The sequence below is a fragment of the Struthio camelus genome, chromosome W (genome assembly GCF_040807025.1).
Source record: "Struthio camelus isolate bStrCam1 chromosome W, bStrCam1.hap1, whole genome shotgun sequence".
NCBI lineage: Eukaryota > Metazoa > Chordata > Aves > Struthioniformes > Struthionidae > Struthio > Struthio camelus.
In genome coordinates, this window is record NC_090981.1 from 66175731 (window position 1) to 66194334 (window position 18604).

Here is an 18604-nt window from a genome sequence, read left to right on the forward strand (position 1 = left end):
TTTATTCTCTTTGATCTGAAAGCAGTTTGCTTCAGAGAGAACGCGGGAGCCCTTGGCGTCATGAAGTTACTGAGCAAGCATCGACAGAGTGAGCGAGAGGGACTTATTTGCAGCCCCTGAAGTTTGGAGGAGGTCAAGATTTAGGCAGATGGGGACGAGGAGCCGCGGGCCCCGGTGCTGGTGTGTAGCAGCAGAGGGGACAGGGACTGACGGCGGAGGGGCCGGGGTGCTGTGCGGCGCTAGAGGGCACTGCGGCCTTTCCGTGCGGGCCCCGGCCAGCCTCGCGGCATGGCCGCCAGCCCCGAAACAAAGCTCTGCGGAGAGGAAGCGGTGCAGGAGGCTCCGGGTGTCACTTTTTCCAAACAGCAAATCGCGCTGCGCGCGGCGGCCGCGCTTATATCCATCCCGCGCCGGGGCCGTGCTCTCCCTTCCCTCTGCAACTGCCGCAGCTCGCCCCGGGCCGGCGCCGGGGTCAGGCGGCACGTCCGTCCCCTGGCCTGCGGTAGGCGTGTGGGACCCTGCGTTGGCGTTACGGAGGAGGAGATGTTTTTCTGCAATTTGGGCTAAACTCGATCAGCGCTTGGTTTCTGCGCGGCCCCCATCATCAGCTTGTCCGAGCCCCGTGGCCCTCCAGGAGACAGTGCTCTGACCCCGTTTCTCAGGTGGCACCTGCTGCCCAGGGGACCGGTGGGATGTTTCTCTGATGCCCCCATGGCCTAGGCCTTCCTCACTCGTGGTGCCACATCTCCCCGGCATTTTGGAGAATCTGTTGAAAATCCTGTGCTAGACTCTGGTCCTGTGGGAGGACCATGACAGGGACTTAGTCCCAAAGCAGGTTGCTCGCCGCAAAGACCAGTGGTGCAAGTACTGAGTCACCGTCCCTTTCCGTGGGGGACGACACTGCCTTTTGAAGATAGGGACATTTATCTGTGCTACCGTTTTTTTTCATCTGTCCCTCATCCAGCCTGTTGCCCTCACCCCGCATGGAAAGACGTGCAGGCGTCAGCAGGAGGGAGGCAGATACCTGCCCGCTGATGTTCGGTACTGGAGCACCTCTGTCTCTTAGGCTGCAATTTGCCAGGCACTAATTTGTGCCAGTTCTGAAGAGAAAAAAAAATAGATGGGGTTTAGACTGCTTTGCAGTTTGTCCTTTGGCCTGGTTGACCAAGGGATAGAGGTGAAGCGGCCGAGTTGTGAGGCTGAGGGGAAGTGTGAGTGCACTCTCTCCAGAGTGGAGCTTCATGGCCAGGGGCCACAAGGAGACGAGAGAAGAGGATCTGAGAGCTGGATGGGAAAATCTGTTCCTGGGCAGCAGCATCAAGAACTTTAGGTTGCTTTTTAGGAGTCCACGAGTAGTTTTAGACCTGAGAACCATGGGCTTCTGGGGAATTAGCTGATCTGGATATGGGGACTAGTATTGGCATATAAATAACAGTCCTGTAGATGTTTGGGCGTCTAAAATATCACAACTTTGAACTCTGGCTTAAACCTACCGAAGAGCAGCACAGGCTTTTCTCAGGCTTCTAGCTGACTTTCCTTTTTTTTTTAATTTTGGTTTGTTTTTTTGCAGCTATATAATATCTAAAGAAAGCCTGAAAGGTTTTATTTTGTTCTTTTCTGTCCTTTCTATAGACTGTAAACCAACCCCCCCCTCCCCACTTGCTTGAATTTTATTGTAACTTCTAAAGAGTGATGTATCTTTTTCTCCTATGTTTTCCCAGAGGATTAGAAATCTGAGAGGTTTTTCTCAGCACTCCATTGAATTCTGCTGAATATTTTCGTGAAGCCAGTTGGGGTGTATTGCTCGAGTTAAAAAGTTGTTATGACAGTAGCAGAGAAAAATCTACATTTCTAAAGATCCTGAATAAAAGTCCAGTTCCACTTTGGTCAGGCAAATGCTTCTTATGGCTTGGCTATTTCCACATCATAATCCATTTCTCCTTACACTGTGAAAGGCCCATTTTTTTTAACAAAATAAAGGGAGGAATTTCTTTCTAAAAAATAGACATTCCAAGGACCGAAGAAGAGAGATACGCTAATGTTCCCGTTGGCAAAGGAACCTGTATAGCATGACAACACAGCTTTTCATAAAAATTCTGCTAATTTGACATCCGTTGTCTGCCAAAATAATAGGTTAATGTTTCCTGTAGCATTTAAAATTAATTTGTAACTAGAAGATGCTTCCCCCCCTTTTGCTAAAATCTTTCCTCTGATGTTATGGAAATAGCAAGGGATACAGTAAATGAGACCAGAAGTTCTTAAAATGCAAGTTTCCTGTTTGTAGCCAGCAGGTAAGTAAATCCACTCATGTGCTGCAGTTGAACGTGCCGTGCAGCTTGGAGACATACAAATATATATATAGCTATAGATGTAAATATAGCTATTTAGTAGCAGGATAGATGTTTACTGCAAGACAAGGTAGTTCAGTCAGAGATTGTCCCTTAGCTAGGGAATCTCTTGCTGCACATGATGCCTGTATATGTCTTTCATGGGGAAGATAAAGGTTATTTATGAAAGGAATTATAAGACGTACTTGCCTATGCTGGCTCGTTCCCTTGCAAGGGACTGAGCTCCGTACCCAAGAGGTCCTTCCTAGTCCTGTGTTCATGTTGTCCCTACATTTTTTTGCCTATCGATTCTGATTTTAAACATACCTTTGGGGTTTATTTTTTGAGCTACCCCGCGCGCTTTTCCGCTGGAGGTAAAAGCGCGTCATCTTTGAAATTCTTGTGCTGAATTGTGGGGTTAAAGGCTTTAATCTGGGCTAATATAAATAGCAAAAGGGATGTGTTCTTACTCCTCCTGTGTCCAGCTGGACAGTACTTGGACACGGATACAAATCTACATGAGATGTGTGTGTTTACACAGGCAGCAAAGTTATAGCTGTTTCCTATGTATGCCTGGAGAAACTGAGGCAGAGAGCACAGAAATGATGTGTTCAAGGTCTCCCCAAGAGTTTATAGGAAAGCTCAGAGAGAGCTCTGGATTCCCAGCCTTTTGGCATCCCTTTTCGCTCCGGTGTTGTCCATCTGGGTTCTCAGCTGCGTGCTCTGCCTGCCAGGAAGGATCCGGCGGAGGACAGGAGCCCTTGCTTTATTCTGTGCATCTACTCTTGAGCGTGACCTGGGAACGTCGCCCTTCCTCATTAGCGCTGTTGGTTCGTGCCTCTGGTTTTAGCTGGCTGCTTCTTAAAGCCACCGGCCAGGCCTTTCACCTGCTGGTACTGCCACAAAGAAACTGCTCATTGTTGGATTTCGTTTTGGTGTTCTTTTATTCCTGTAATGTATGAGCAGAGAAACCACTAGAGAATGATAAAGCTGCATTTCTTCCTGCTTTTGTGGGTCACTTGATTATTTCATTTCTCATTGTATATTCTTTTGTGGCGCCTTCTCCAAACGGAAAGAAAATATGTATGCTTACAGGAGCAGTTTGTTTCCGCTCGGCTGAGCAAAACAAGCAGATATCATACAAGACATAGATTGCATCTGTTTGCTGGTCTTGGGGAAGAAACCTCCAATGCTCACTCGGTCACATGCATACGAATGGCATTATTGATGAAATCTGGTGGGCTGTGCATGCTTAACTTTTGCCAGCCTTCCTCTTGGGGCTACCAATAAATAAATAAAATGTGAACAGCTAGAGCCTCAAGTTTGCGTTTTGGCATAGTTACTGGTTAAGAATGAAAAGATTAGTGGTTGGTACTTACACGGGCATTATTGGAACTAGCAGCTTTAAAGATGAGATGTTCTTTGCTGTGGTTTAAGGGTTATTCTGCTAGGATAGCCAGTTTTTAAAATCTAAATGTGAAGCAGGGGTTTTCATTTGTTACCATTTAAAAGAGAACATGGTCCCGGGATGGCGTCCAGACTTCCAACCTGACTCAGTCCCAGAAAGGCTGTAACTTGCACTGGAGACAGGATCATGCCTGGTGAGCACCTCTGCCCATGCCATTTACAAAAAGTAGAGACATCCCTTTTAAAGCTTTCTTCCAGTTTCTCTCACTCGCTGTCCACATTGATGGGTCCATGAACCTTATTCAGCAGGAAGCTGTGAGGAAGCCCTGCTGCTCAGCTCTGCGGGTGCTGGAGAACGTCAAGGACGGAGGAACTTCAGAGAGCTGTTTCCAGTGGTTCAGTCATTGACTTATTTTAGAGGTTATGGGGAACGAGAGGGTCTCTGGGCTAGACAGGTGCTTTACCACTGTTGATTAGAGTTGAGTTTGTTATATGTAACTGGCATGATATAAATAGTCTCCTTGCATACAGCTTTTGATCTAGAAAAGGGCTCCTGCGTTCAGCAACCTGGGTTGCCGGCACAAAGTTGAAAGAGCCTTTTCCATAAGCAGAATTGTACTTGAAGCCTCTGTTTACTAGCTGTCATCTAACACAAGAGGACCTCTTTATTTCCTCTTGAATGGGAGTCAACCATGTGTGCCTTAAGTCTTCAGGACCCAGTGCAAGTCCTGTATGCTACCAAAACAGAGCCGAGCTTTCCCCGTCTCCTCCAGCAACAGTGTTGCAGCTCACCTAGAAGCGGCCCTTACCTCTAGCACTGACAGGTGCTCAATGCAGGGAGCTCCTTGGGTGCAGCGCCCCGCAGCCAAAATTGGGAGGAGGCTGGGACTCAACCGAGCAATGTCTAGACAAAATAGGTCACCGACCAGAAAATCAGAAAGGGGAAAAGTTTAACTCTCGCTGAAGGGCATTTCAGCCAGAAAGAGCAAAAGGGAAAAGATTAGACCGTTAGTGTGAGAGTGGCCACCTTGTTGTACAATCACAATATCGTTTTTCTATTTTATTTTTTTTATGGTTGGCTTAACAATTAAAAGGCTACACTGCACTTTGGTTTTTCCAGTCTGCTGCATCGTGTGACCCCTGTGACTCTGAGTTAAGCCTCATTATATAATGGCGGGGTGTTTTTTTGGAAAACCTCCATTTAATCCTTTCTGAGCAGAATTTGCTGTTTTTGTTTTCTTTCATATAGTTGTCTCGCTTCCCCCCGCCTACCCCTTCCCCGGTGCGCACACGCTAGAGGCGTCAGTCTGGGAGCAGGGTCCTTTCTTCCTTTCTTTTTTTCAAATCTGCGGAGAAAAATGGTTTATTTTCGTTTGCTTGGGTTACAGTGCCTTTCCCTGCCGTCGGGGGGAAGGACTACGTGATATGCAGCAGGTATTTTGTGAATGGAGCACAACCCTGTGACTCCCCGTTGCTCGACCAAAGGGGGAGGCAGGGGAAGGAGAGAGACAAAAAAAAAAAAAAAAAAAGAAAAACCCAGTGACTCCGTATGACTCGCTCTGGCTGGAAAACTTTTTCAGCACAGTGGTTCTAAAGCCAGGAGGAAGCTTTCTTCTGGCCCAAGAACAATAAAGGGGTCAGCAGTCTGATCCTCCCTCCTACACCCTCTTCCTTCCATTGTGCGGGGTATGTGCAAATATCCCAGGCTGCTTCTGCTGGGGCCTAAGGGAGTTTAGCCACACATGTGACATTAAAGAAAGATTCTTGAACAGCTCTGCGAATTTAGTAATCCTGAGTTGCAAAAAAAAAAAAAAAAAAAAAAAAAAAAAGCTAAGTCTCTGGGGCGTTCTATTTATGGTGCAGTGTTAGTGCTGGAAGAAGGTACTGAGGGGTATTTCTCAGAGCTGATCTAATGCACCCGCCACTCAAGTATCACCATGCCGTCCTCCGGCTTTGGCATAGGTATTCTGAGGCTCCATGGCAGCCTCTTCCACGGTGTCTGCTCAGTGTGCTGCCAAATCCCTGCAGAGGGTAGGTGAGCCCTCATGTCTCCCCAGTTCTTGACCGTTTCCAGGTGCTCCTTGTTGAACCTCTTCTCTGATTATCCAAAGTGGGGGAATCTTCTGCTCTTGTAGGACATGTGCAAATCCAGTACGCTGCTGCTGTGTGGCTCCGTAGCAAGGATGGGGTTGGAAGAGGCTCATCTGCTTGCCACACTGAGCATCTTCCAGGGATTAAGCAGTGTCTGCTGGTGCCCAGGTTTTTGAGGCAGCACCTTTCACTACCTGAAGGCTACTCCTAGGATACCAATCACAAACTGTGAAGAACTGAGCCAGCAACCCCTGGAGTAAAAGATCTTGAGAGATGTGCTGACAGGGCATGTCCCACAGCTGTGTGCACACAGGTCTGTTTTCATCTTCAAAGCAACCTGAATCTCTTTGTTGCGGGGGGTAATACACAGATCACAGTGCTTCCATGATTTTCTTGTGAATCCTGAGCAATCCAGAAACAGCCCTGAGTGCCCTTGTGGACTGCTCCAGGTTCTGTTCGAACCTCAATGATGATACTTTTCCCAAGTGTCAGCTTTTCAGCCAAGGTGTCTGCCAGGTTAGATAGCACCTACCTTCCATGAGGAGAAGGTGGGCTCTGCGGCCTTCTATGAGAAGGTGAGTTAAATACAGTAAGCTGTCTTGTGCGCTGAAGATATGATTCATTTTCCACGGGGAGAGTGGACGATGCTCCTCAAATTGTAGGAACCCACCTCTTTTTCTGCACAATAATCGGCTAATAGCATGTATGACCTCCTCTCACTCTGTTGTAGAGTGGACTGCTTTTTGGACTTTGGCACTAATCAGCAGCATGAATCACGATGGTAATTTTGCCGTAAGGCAGTTCCTGCCGTTATTATCTCCTTGTTGTGTCGATAACGCTTTGGTGGTGATGGTCAGGATTTCCTCGCACTACAGAGCTTTCCTGAAGATCAGCTCTGCAAGTGATGGAGGAAGTAGCCGTTACAGGATTGCTCCTTGCTGCTGAGAACTGTGTGGCCAACTTCAAATGTACGTGCGACCTGACATGATCTAAAGAGCACCACAGTGACTCCTCTTTCCACTCTCTCTTCCCTCATCTGCAAGTCAGTGTGGCCGTGGGAGGGCGTGTGTGTGTGTACGTTTATGCACAGGCATGTGGAAACTGCTCTTGTTCTGCAGATGCTGAGAGAGGCTACTCTGGGTCTTGTGGCTGAAGCAAAACCAAACCTGGCTACATAAAACTGGAAGAGCTCAGGAAGCCTGACAGGGGAGATGGGGGGGGGGGGGAGTTGCCCCCCCATCTCACCTGAATACTGAAATCCTGAGGGCACAGTGGGAAAACCCAGGGCCAGGGAGAAATTCAGGTTCTAATACCCTCTTACAGTACTACAGTGTTGAGACTACACACGCTACAAGGGTCCTTTATTTGAAAGGAAAACTATTCTTAGTTCAATTTATAAATGCTTAGACTTATTATTTAAACTAGTTTTTGCAAGTGCCTGTTTTTGAAAATAAATGTAAGCTACCGGTTCTTCTTTAGGCCTCAGTGTTATCCTGCTTTCCCCATGGCAGAACATTGTGGAGCAGCTTTCTGATCTCTGGGTAGACCATCTAGCTCTAAGATTTCTCTTGCATTTCCAAACAGCATAGCAATACCAATAATAAACGATAATAGCATGGGCTGCATTGACCTTGGTGGAGAGCAAGTGGAGTGTGACACTGCAGAAATGCAGACTTCCAAGGTAGAGCTCCTTTGCTGCTCTTCTTGCCTGGAAGAGGAAGTGGTCCACAGATGGGAAGCATGTCTGCACTCCCTGAAAACTGTGCTTGGTGTGGTGCGCATGGCCATTTGTGAACAAGAGGTGCAAACACAAGGTGGGGAACCTGTGTGCTCTGAAAACATATTGCGGGTAGCTCTGAGGGTTGTAAGTGTAACTGAGGCTGGGAACATTCTGTGTTAGAGGTAAGAGTTCCTCGACTACTTGACCATCCTGCCGTTCCTGTCTGAAGTGTATGCAGATTAGCTTGTTTGTCTTTGTTCTTGCTATGTCTTTTCATTACATGATTTGCATACAAGGCAATACTTGAATTTCTTACTACAGTCCTCGGTTTCTGCGAAGCAGTTGGCTTCAGGGTTCGGCAGTGAAGCAGATGACCACCATGCTCCTGTTCTGGGAGGTGTGAGGTAGCCTTCCTGACACAAAGTTGGACAAAAGGAAAAGAGGTGTTTTAGCAACAAAATGTTTCTGCACATGCTGCAGTGAAAATTGAAGATCTAGCGCTCATCTAGAACAGTTTGCGGTTTGGATGGAGTAAGGCAGGCATCTTTCACAGGTAACTTTTCCAAAGTTACTTGATTATTTATTGTCGTTACTGTGCACAGCACAGGCAAATCAGGTGATCGTACCCTGGTGGGAAGGACTGACTGTTTGAGAGCAGACGGAAGTGCAGCAAAGAATAGTTAGGCGCGAGTTGGATGGGGACAGGTAAGAGATCGGAATGGGACTTGGGTGATGTTCCACAAGCCTCCTGTCAAGTCAGGGCAAGTTGCTGGTCCTGGCTGAGAGCAGTCCTGTTTCTGGAGAAATCAACAGCAAATCTTCATCTTCTATGTCTTAAGTTTCCAATTTTCTGCTTGTCTGTTCTGTCCATTTCTTCTGTCTTGCCTGAGCTGCCTGTTGAGATGGTTGCCTCTCCGTGCAAGAGTTCACTGGCCCGGAAGACCACATGTGCACGCAGCCCCTGACAGAGCCTACATCCTGGGATGTGTAGTTGCAACTGAAATAAACTCAGAATAAGTTACAGGTCATGTTGCAAAAGGGGGCATGGAAGACAAGAGTTATGGAGGCTGTGGCCTCTTGGAAGATTGGCCTTTGGGTGCTGCAGTTCTCCAGGGAGAAAAGCATGGTGGTTTCATGGATTTCAGGTTGGCATGTGTCTCTTCTTCTTCCACATGTTCACCAAGAGACTCTTCCGGAATGGCGAAGTGAGATTGGAGACATGCTAAAAGCTGCATCAAGCGGCCAGGTTCAAAGAAGTTTCTATCTCGAGAGATCAGGCCTATAATACCTAAGGATATCTCTTGGTTGTTTGAGGAACCTCTCTCGGTTGGGAATCGTGTACAGTAGGAACAGTCATCAGCCTCATCTTACATGCGCCTTGTCTCACTGGTTAGGACTGTTTCCCCCATGGAAACCATCAAGAATTTCCGTTATTTCCTTTCCTGAGGCCTTGTTTGGGTGGGGATTTCTGGAAGGTATTTCACAGGCAGGTATAATTAAAGAAAGGCATACTTTGCCTATAGACCAGACAAGGTTTCCTTAAAGCCAACGTTTAGCATGGCAGCAAAACATGTCAGTAAAACAGAAACCATTTGTTGCCTGGTCCGATTGAGAGGAGGTCAGGGAAAGGAGGGAGCTAATAAGCTGCGAATCATCCTAGTTAAATGTGGCACACCAGGGTTAAGGCCTTTATCCAGCAAATCCTTGAAATATGTGCTTAATTTTAAGTCCTGCTGACTTCAATCTGTTTACTCTTGTGCTTAACTTTAAGCATGTGCCTAAGTGCTTTGCTGGCTGAGGGCCAAGGCAAATAGTAGACTTAGGAGCAGATTCACATAAAGTGAATGTTTTAGTGAACTAAAGTCCCGTTGAGAAAATCAGTGGAGAGGTAAGATGCTGTACCGGTGCTGGGACAGTGAATAGTACTATAGCAGTATTGGGATAATGAAAAAGGGGTAGTACTGAAAATCTCTTGCCTGTACTCACCTCACAGGGAGAATCCTAACAGTTTAGTCTCTAAACAGTTATCTTAATTTCAGTGTCTCTGTATTTCACTGTTCACTGTTTCACTGATCAGCCTCAAAGTTAGCTTTGGGTATCCCACAGTCTTGAAAAAAAGCTTCCCTCTTAAATGAGAGAGAAATGCATTTTAGTAGAGAAAAATAGCCTTGACTTCATCATCATAAGAGGAAGGAGAGCAGATTATATGACCTGACTAATAAATCTTCATAGGAATTTGTATGGCTGCATTAACACTTACAACAAAAAGAACTCCTGTATTAGCACAAGCTTTTATAATGACTTTATCTTCTTCTTTCCTGTTCCAAGTTAATTCCTGAAAGCCTTGTTTTAATCCCCGCTTTGCTCATCCAGCCTGGAGTTCTTAGAATGACAAGGATTTTTTCATTATTTTTAATCTATGAATGACAGTGATTAAAGCTAATAGCTATAGCGTGGCACGCATGAAAATGAAAAGCAAGCATCAGAAAACAAAATCTGTTTTTTTGAAAACACCACTACCAGGGGTTAAGGGAAATCTGCAGCTGGAACAAATATAGCCCTCGTCTAACTTCCTCAATAACTCTACTCACGGAGCTCACAGTTGCCAGACGAAGGAAGCGTGGTTAGCCATTGAGTCTTTGAATGCAGCTCCATTTCCCCCTCAAACCCATGGAATTTATATTAACCTCCCGCTTTTCTTAGCTGGTGGGAATTTTTTTTTCAATTTTTTTTTTTTTTTCATTTGAGGAAGAGCCTTGCTTTTGTTGCTTCAGTTTGTTTGAGGAGTGGAGGAGACGGTTATGCTCCTAGTGTGGCGTTCTTCCTGGCAGAAGGCCATGGATGTTAAATGAATATTTTTGGCGTCGATAAGGAGAGAAAGGCGGAGGCTGCCAAGTACAGAGACACAAGCACCCACGCAGACATCTGATGAATTGATTTCTCGAAGGTCAGGGTTTAACCATCCCGGTTTGCCAGATTGTCTTCATTCCCAACGGAGGTACAGGCAGGAGAAAGGACCGTGTCTGCTTTTAGCCTCTTGGGCACTGGTGTAGCTATATACAGTGGACAAAGAGCAATATGTAAGTGAGGACGTCTAAAACCACTGTAGATTAGATACTTGGCTGTGTAATTCAAGGCTATAGGTAGACCCTTAGGAAAGCTATTCAGGTGATCAGAGCACTGGAGTGCAACCAGGGAGACCTAATTTTGTATCCTGGGGCTGCTGTAGATTGCCAGTGTGACTTCAGAGACGTTGCTTGGTCTCCCTCTTTCCATAAAACAGGCGCAGTAATTTGGTGGAAAAGGGCACTGCAAGAGGATAAATATTAGTGTTTGTAAGGCACTTATGCCTGCTGTGCTGACGGTGGAAGGGAGAGATTTCTGGACAGAGAAGGCAGCCTGACCAAACATAGAAGCTGTATTTGTTGCAAATGTTACCTTTTCTTTTTGGTAATGAGCAGACTGCAGGCAAGTTCTGAATTGCTCTTAATGCAGCATATCAGCTCACAAATGCTCCTCGTGTCCCACATTTAAAAACTGAGGTGTAGGTCTTTCTGCTCACCTGTTTTACGGCTATCAGTGATCTATGGCTCATTAGAAGCCGGGGGACCCCGCTGCAGGGTTGGCCCTGGGGAACGTAAATGCAGTACATAGTAACAGAAGGCTGTTTTTTGCATGGCTTTCAGTGTGTGGGTTGTCTGCGAGATGTTTGCTTTGGATATTTGCTAGCCATTTCTGTGGATGGATAGCTCAGCCTTGGGGCAGGGTTGTGTTTCCCATTTGGTGGTCAGAACAGTTCAAACAGCAGAGGAGAAAACAGGCAGGTTTGGTCTCCAAGTAGCTCTGCAAACATTGGCTGCAGGCTTTAAGCAGATCCCAAACACCATCCTTTCTCCAACGTTGGGCATAATAACAAAGAATCTGTCAGTAAAGTAATGGTCCACCTCAGACCTTTCCCAGCCCAACAGTGGAGTTTTGGAGTCGAGCCCCCAGTATTGCCCATCACACATGCTTGCTCCTTCTAGCAAGAAGGTCTCATTTACTGAGCGATGGCGCTGGAAAAGCCCTGGCAAGGAGGGGCAGCACAGCACGCATTGCAAACACCTTTCCGATCCCAAATCCTCTCAAGTACTCTGTACTCCTAACAGCCCATAGACATCGTCGGGGCTTCATGGCTGTGAATGCTCATCACGCTTTTCACACATAATGTGACCTGAGAAATCCCAATAAGCCAAGCTCTTGGTGCTGTCACATGGCACGTGAAAACATCCAGAAGTTGGTTTGTTTATCATGTTTTGTTGCTGATCGCTGACTTTTGTTTGTCCCTGCTCTGATGAGGAACAGCCTGAAGGCTCCTCTGATTCTCCTGTGTGAAATGAATTGCAGGGGCTTCACCCAGTTCCCAGCAAAAAGCTACCATCACAAAAGCCATCATAGTACGTGCTTGTACGGGCAGAGAGGCAAAGGTTTGAGTGGTGTGTGGAGAACTTGAGATATCCTTGTATCTTTGGAGTTGTCATGGTTGAGGTTCATCTTTTGCAAGATGGGGGAAAGCAGATACTGCTGTCTTGCTCCCCTGTGTCCTGTAGCAGCTTTTGGGTAAAAAAAAAAAAAAAAGTTTCTCGGGATCTGTTGTTTGATTCTTAGCCAGGGTGGGCTCTGAGCTGGGGGGTTCCACAGATACCAGCTGGAGCTGCTGGTGGGGTGCTTTGACAAGCCACATACACCTCGGTAGTTTTCAGCCTTCTTTGAATGTGAACTATTGAAGGCTTTTTGTGGAAGTACCAGATCCATTGAGAAATGTCACATTTGGAGATTGCTGTAAAGCAGATAAGAACTTGCTTTTCTTACCCATGCTTGTTTGACTGTTCAAAGTAGTCTGTGGCTCCCAGAGGCCTGCAAAGCACGAGTTAAAAGCCGCCAACATAATTAATATATGATGAGATATGACTGATACTCTGTGGCAAGTGCATAATGTTTTCTGTGCTTGTTCCTGTATTAAAATGCATTACGGCAGGAGGAGTTTTAGTATTTGATGCATAAAAGGAAAATCTTGGGAAGGAACAGACGGATATTCAAGAAGCAGTTTCTTCTACCCATGTACAAACTGCTGGTAACCTGATCGCGGCTTCTGATGATACAGCCTAATTAAGAAGGCTCTAAAGAGAGCCTAAGGTTGTCTAGGTTTTGAATTTATACTCTTGGCTAGCGTCAAAGTGTGAGTTTTCTGACAAGTAGAAAAGTCAGGGTCTGGTGTCAGACAGCCTGCACTCCTGCAAAGAAATTGGACTTTTCAAAGGGAAGAAAAAAATTTTTTCTAGAATTAAATTGCCATTTGCATTAGGCTATTTTATGAGCTAGGGTGATTGTGACATAGGATCCCCGCTTGCTCTCTCTGGACTGAGCTAGACTAGTCAGAGATTTCAGAAAGGACAAAACTCTGTGTGTGTGTGGTATAGTCCCAGGAGCTACGTATTGGCTATGTCTTCAGTACAGGAGTCTAAAAATTGGAATATCTGCGGTTTGAAAGTCTTTGAAGCACAATATCAGGGGCCCAGAGGACAAAAAGATAATGATATTCTGCACAGCTTGCATCAACCATGAAGGTGCCATATTTGATTCTGCAAGAAAAACAGACTGGTGGCTCAAAGGGAGATCCCACCAATTATGACCCCGTTGACGCTGGTGGTAAAATTCCCTTTGACTTCAGTGGGGTAGTGGATAGATCGTAGTGATTTGGGGAGATGATTTTCTGTGGCAAGATAAGCATGCAGCAGATCTCTCCACTGGAGATATCTGGGATAATTAATTCAGGATCTACCACAGACCAGCCTCTTAGGTAGAGGCCTGCCGGCTCCCCACCAGGTAGCAGACCAGAAAAATGCTTATTGACTTATTAACTATTGTCTGCGTTCTTAGGGTGTTATGAAATTTAATGCATTTGGATGGTCTCCAAAGGGAAGTGCCATAGCAGTGCCAAGGGTTGAATGGTGAGAAAGTTGTTCTAGTGCCACTGCATCTACCCGCGTTGAAAGGAAAGAGCAGCCACCTATTGTTTTTATGGTGATGTAGTTACCAGTCTGCTAAAAAGGGACTTCATCATTGTTGGGCTGTTTCAGCTTCTGTGCGCTTCCATCAGCTGAAGCTCCTGTGAGCTGAAACTCTGGTCCCCTTAGGCAAGTAAGTTGGCAGGGGCCTGGCTCTGGGTGATTGGGTGTTCTTAACGTGTGTTTGTGCACGTTTTTATTAATAGTAAGGTGAATGAAAATATACTTGGATACAGCCCCTACCATCTGTTGAAAGCAGTGCTGTAGTTTGAGGTGAGCACACCCAGCAGAAGCTGCTGTTTTCGGAGGTGTTCTCCCAAAGCTGGTAATTCTACAGAGGGTTCAGTAGACTTTTCTTCAGTTTAGAGCATGACCTGGGCCCTAGTCCCAAACTCTTTGATGTGCTGTAGGATCTGTTAACCGATCACCGTAAAAATTTATCAGGGAGCCTTGTCCTGTGAGGGGCTTCTCTTCCTCATACACCGTCCACCAAGACTGCATGATACATGATGAAGAGGTGTTAGTGTGAACAACGAATGAAGGGTGATGTTCCTTCTTCATTCCAAAGCAACCAAAGCGAGATGATATCTGTATTTGTATTAGCCAGGCATATACCAGTGGATTTTCCACACGTGTGCTGTTCACTTTTTGCAAATGTCAGAAGAGCCAGACAGAGGGTGGTGGAGCCTCTGTCTTCACTGCAGTCGATAGGGCCAATGCAAGTTTCCTCTTGCTGACTCATCTGCACCCTTCATCTCCGCTTGGGAGGCAGTATCAGGTAGCACATCGATGTGTGTAAGCTGTGGCTTGTAGAAACTTGAAAAATATAGAAGAAAAGTGTACTTTAAAGAACTGCTAGGTCTCCAGAGAAATGAAATAGCTTAAGTTACAAATATTCATTCCCATAGCAACGTTGTAATGTTATAACTCCCAGCTAAAGCAATTCCTCCCTCGCCCCCAAATTAGAACAAGCTAGGCAAAATCTAAGTCCTTTCAGACTAGTGCAGCCCTTTCTCAGGAGAAACTCAGGTTACCGGGAAGCAAGTCTCTGCCCAAAGTCCTCCATCCTGGGCTTTACACCCCTCTTCACACAGGTCCCAAAGTGGAGCTTTCCGCTTAGTGATAAAGATGGCAGCGATGGTAAGCTGAGGAGAGTACCGCTGCCATGACAGCTTCCCTGAAAGCCCTGGATTTGGAGGGAACAGGAATGGGGTCAGACTTCAGGGTACGTTTAATCCAGCATCTCACATCTGAGCCCTTCAGCTAGTGCGAAATTTGATGATGTCGCGTTTGCGTGCTGTGAACTGAAGGACCATAGACTCCTCTCTAATGCAGACCGCAAAGCAAATACCGGGTGTAGTGGCTCCTGGTCGCCAGTGATGTGGACAGCATTTACTGCAGGCTTTGTGGGAAAAGGGTCCATTTTCCAGGGTAAAGCAAGCCCAGGTCACGAACACGATTTTTTTTTCATGTGGATTCCTTAAAAATTCTGAATTTAAGAGCTCCAAGCAGTGGTGTGGTTGTATCTATATTTATTAGATAAATGTATTTATTTCTGGATGGGACACTTTACTGCTGACAGTAAGGTTTGTTTTAAAGTGTGACCCGGCTAGAGGAAATACATACAAATAAACAATAAACCTAAACAACGCTAAAATAACATCAGTTAAAACAATTAGAGTTACTTCCACTTATGAAGTATTGTTCCCGTTTTGCTGCAACATGGGAAAAACTCTATTTCCTAAGTCAGATTGTAACCATTTTTGGATTTGCGGATTCTTGTAACGAAGGGGATTTCTTTTGTCTGTTATTTATACCCTTCCTATGGCACAGTGTGTCCGTCTCAGTCCGTCTGGAGCACCCTGTTTCAATACAATTTCGAGGAGAGTTTCGGTGCATGCGTATCTCTGTTGCTTAGCCGGGGTTTGGCGGCACTGATTGTGCTGTTTCTGGCCTGGCCCTGCCCAGCGCGGTGACCACAGCAGCCAGCCGTTATATTTATGAATATGGATATGTTTGCAGAGGCAGTTCCTCCTAGGAGACTTCGTCCTGGATTTTAAAGATTTATTATCACGGAATTATGTATAATTCAGGAGCTCTGAGGCTGGCGTTTAAAACTAGACCCCAGAAAACTTGCTGTTGGTGATCAGCACCAGGCCTTAGGGAAGATTCAAGGTAAATTTTGGCTTGAGATACTGAAGCGTGCCAGCCTAATTGTTCTAAGGTTTTTAATTGCGTATTGATCCTTCCCTCCCAGTTTCACTCGGGGCTGTTGTAGCCGTTCTCTCAGCTGCTTTTGTTTTATTCCCGAGCCCGTTGCAGCGGGATGAAGTGCTACAGCTTAGCTGCCACAAAGTGTTTAGATGCCAAAGTCTGCGCTATCTTCCATCTAGTTCAATATCCGCTCTCTGCCAGGAGGCGAGAGCAAACACTGAGGAAAAGCAGTGGGAAGATAAGAGTCTAAATGAGGCTTCTTTGGATCTGGGATGGCATGTGTAGGGTCTGTAATTCATTAAAACGCCTACAGTTTGTGAGAGGGGCTATATAAACTGTCATTAACACTCAGCAAATGGGATTCCAGGAGTCGGCGTCTTTGGGGCGACTTGGGAGGGCAGAGCCGTATATGAAACAGCCCCGGTATTTTTAATGATAGCTAAAGAGCGTGGTTTAGCTGTCGCAGTCATGCCACCATCACTTCTGTGCCCCCAGCCCTTCTTTGGAAGAAGAATCTCCCCCTCCGTGCTAAGCCCCGAAGCAAGCTCGCTTCAGCTCGACGTTCAGCCTTTGCCAGCCAAAACACGTTTACGGCCCTCTCCACATCGGGAAATCCTCTAAACCAGGATATCTCCCAAGAAACAATTAAGCCACGTATACTGTGTTGTGACTGCTGAGTGATGGGAAAAGCCGCTGCAGTGAAGCGCTCTGATTTAGCTGCCCTCTACCCTGGGCTAGGAGCATTTTGTAAAACCGTTGCACTTTCTATTCAATTGGTATCGAATCCAGATAAAAAAGGAGCCGCAGATTGATTCCTTATACAGAAGCATGGCTATTATTATAAACACCTTCCAGGAAAAATGAATAGTTTGCAATTTGAAGGAACAAATTTATCACTTAAATTTTAATGGAGAGGAAATCATTTACAGGCCGCTTCCTGACATTGTTTGGTATTCTTCTATGGTTTCCAAATCAGGTCAAGGCTTTGGTTCATGCCACAGCCATCGTCTTTCAAGAGATAGAAAATTCCCCTCCTGTAACACAGGAGAATGAATGGCAGGCCAGTTTCTGTGGAAATTCCTGGAATGGGGAGAAGGAAGAGCAGGTATTCTCCAAGGAGCTGACTTTACCTGAAATGCCTGCAGTACTTATTCTTGGCATTGTAAAATGCCGACTTTGAGCAGGTAGGTGGGAAGATAGTGTGGGATCGCGTTGGCACGTTGGCGGTGGAGGTAAAGGGTCTGTCCACGCTTTGTCCACACAACCTCAACCCGTTCCGCGGATCTCACGCATGAATGTGCACAGCGAGGGAACCATCTGGTTCGTGATACATTACAGAGTATATTTGTCACTCTTTGCACGTGTGGTTGAGATTTTCGGTCTGATGTAGCTTAGTCCGATTTCATACCGCACGTGCGTTTTTGCTCTGCAGTCTTCCTGTCACTCCGCTTAGTCTGATGCCTCTGGAAGCGAAAGATGAGGGGGTAGCCAGGACTTTCGCAGGAGCTGCTTGGTAGGGAGAGGCCGAGCAGCGAGTTGCTTTCCCACAGCAATCCCACCGAGACGTTCCCCGTTTGGGTTAGCTGTACTGTGAACATTGACACATTCAATCTCATAAGGCTCCACGAGCGTGGAAGTGACACAGTAAAATTTAAGTAAATATGTCTGTGGCTGTGTGCTGTCCCGGACTTTCCAGGACTGCCATGAATAATTCATCACATAGGCGGATTAAAGCCTCTTTATCACAGTGTGTTGCAAGCTTCTGGGTTGGTTTTTTTGGATCATTTCTGGAACTGCAATTTTTTTTTTTAATGCGCTGCCTTTGGCCACAACATTTCTATTGTTGTTTTAGCGCGAGCAGATGCAATGTCTTCAGAGCTCCTGTAAACCCAACCCCACCCTCCTCTTCCTACCTCCCCTCCCCAGAAAAAAACATCCCACCCTGAACTTTGTGTGTAATAAAGTGGAGCAAAACTCCCAGCATCTACTGGAGGCCTAATAACCTGTTTGTTCAGTTCAAGCGTTCTGAAACCATTTGTTTAAGATAAGCAGGGGCAGAGATGTTTCTCCAGGGCAGAAAAGGCTCTCAAGATAAAGCTCATATGGAATGATACTTTGATATCACCAGATAATTTCTTTTCCTCCTCTCATCGCCCCAGTGTTATTTTTTCTGTCTGTCCTGTAGCTTCTTTGTGTTTTTTGTTCACTCTCCAAAACTGCTGTTTCGGATTCAGGTCATCTCTGAGTGCCTCACTGTCTTAGCGTCCAAGGGCTGCACACATATGTTCTGCATGGGCAGCATCGACAGAAGTGGATAAATGAATAAGTAAAAGTGACAGTTGCTTTGTAGGGAGACGTTTCACATCTGAAAGTCAAACTGAGTTAGACGGACATGAGCAGCACAGCGACGAAACGATGAACTCCAAACTTTCAGAGCCTCTTAGGTTTTTGCCAGATCTTGGTGAAATGTCTGACATACTGAATTTGTCCACCCCTGTCTACATGTGCACTTGAGATCTCTAGAAGGTGAGGGGAAGGAGGGAGAGTGCGGACTAGCAGTCGGGTGCGGAGGAAGTAGGAGCGTTCGTGTTGCAAGGGAGTTGCTCTCAGGTTCCAGAGGAATCTCTGGGAATTGCTAAGTGAGGGTGGCCAGAGAGGCACCAGCAGCAGCAGAAAAAAAATACTTTATTTCTCTTTATCTCCTTGTGACTGGCCATCATCAGTAAAACCAAAAAAGCTGGTGCCTTCCTCCAGCTTCTTAAATTAGTTCTGCTGTAAAGGAAGCGTGAGAAAAATGA

General features: G+C 46.1%; 1 protein-coding gene across 20 annotated transcripts in view; it reads left to right on the top strand.

Annotated features, from left to right (window-relative positions):
* LOC138060891 (CBP80/20-dependent translation initiation factor-like) overlaps positions 1 to 18604 on the top strand; it is a 212696-nt gene that overhangs the window by 90402 nt on the left and 103690 nt on the right. The window lies entirely within an intron of this gene.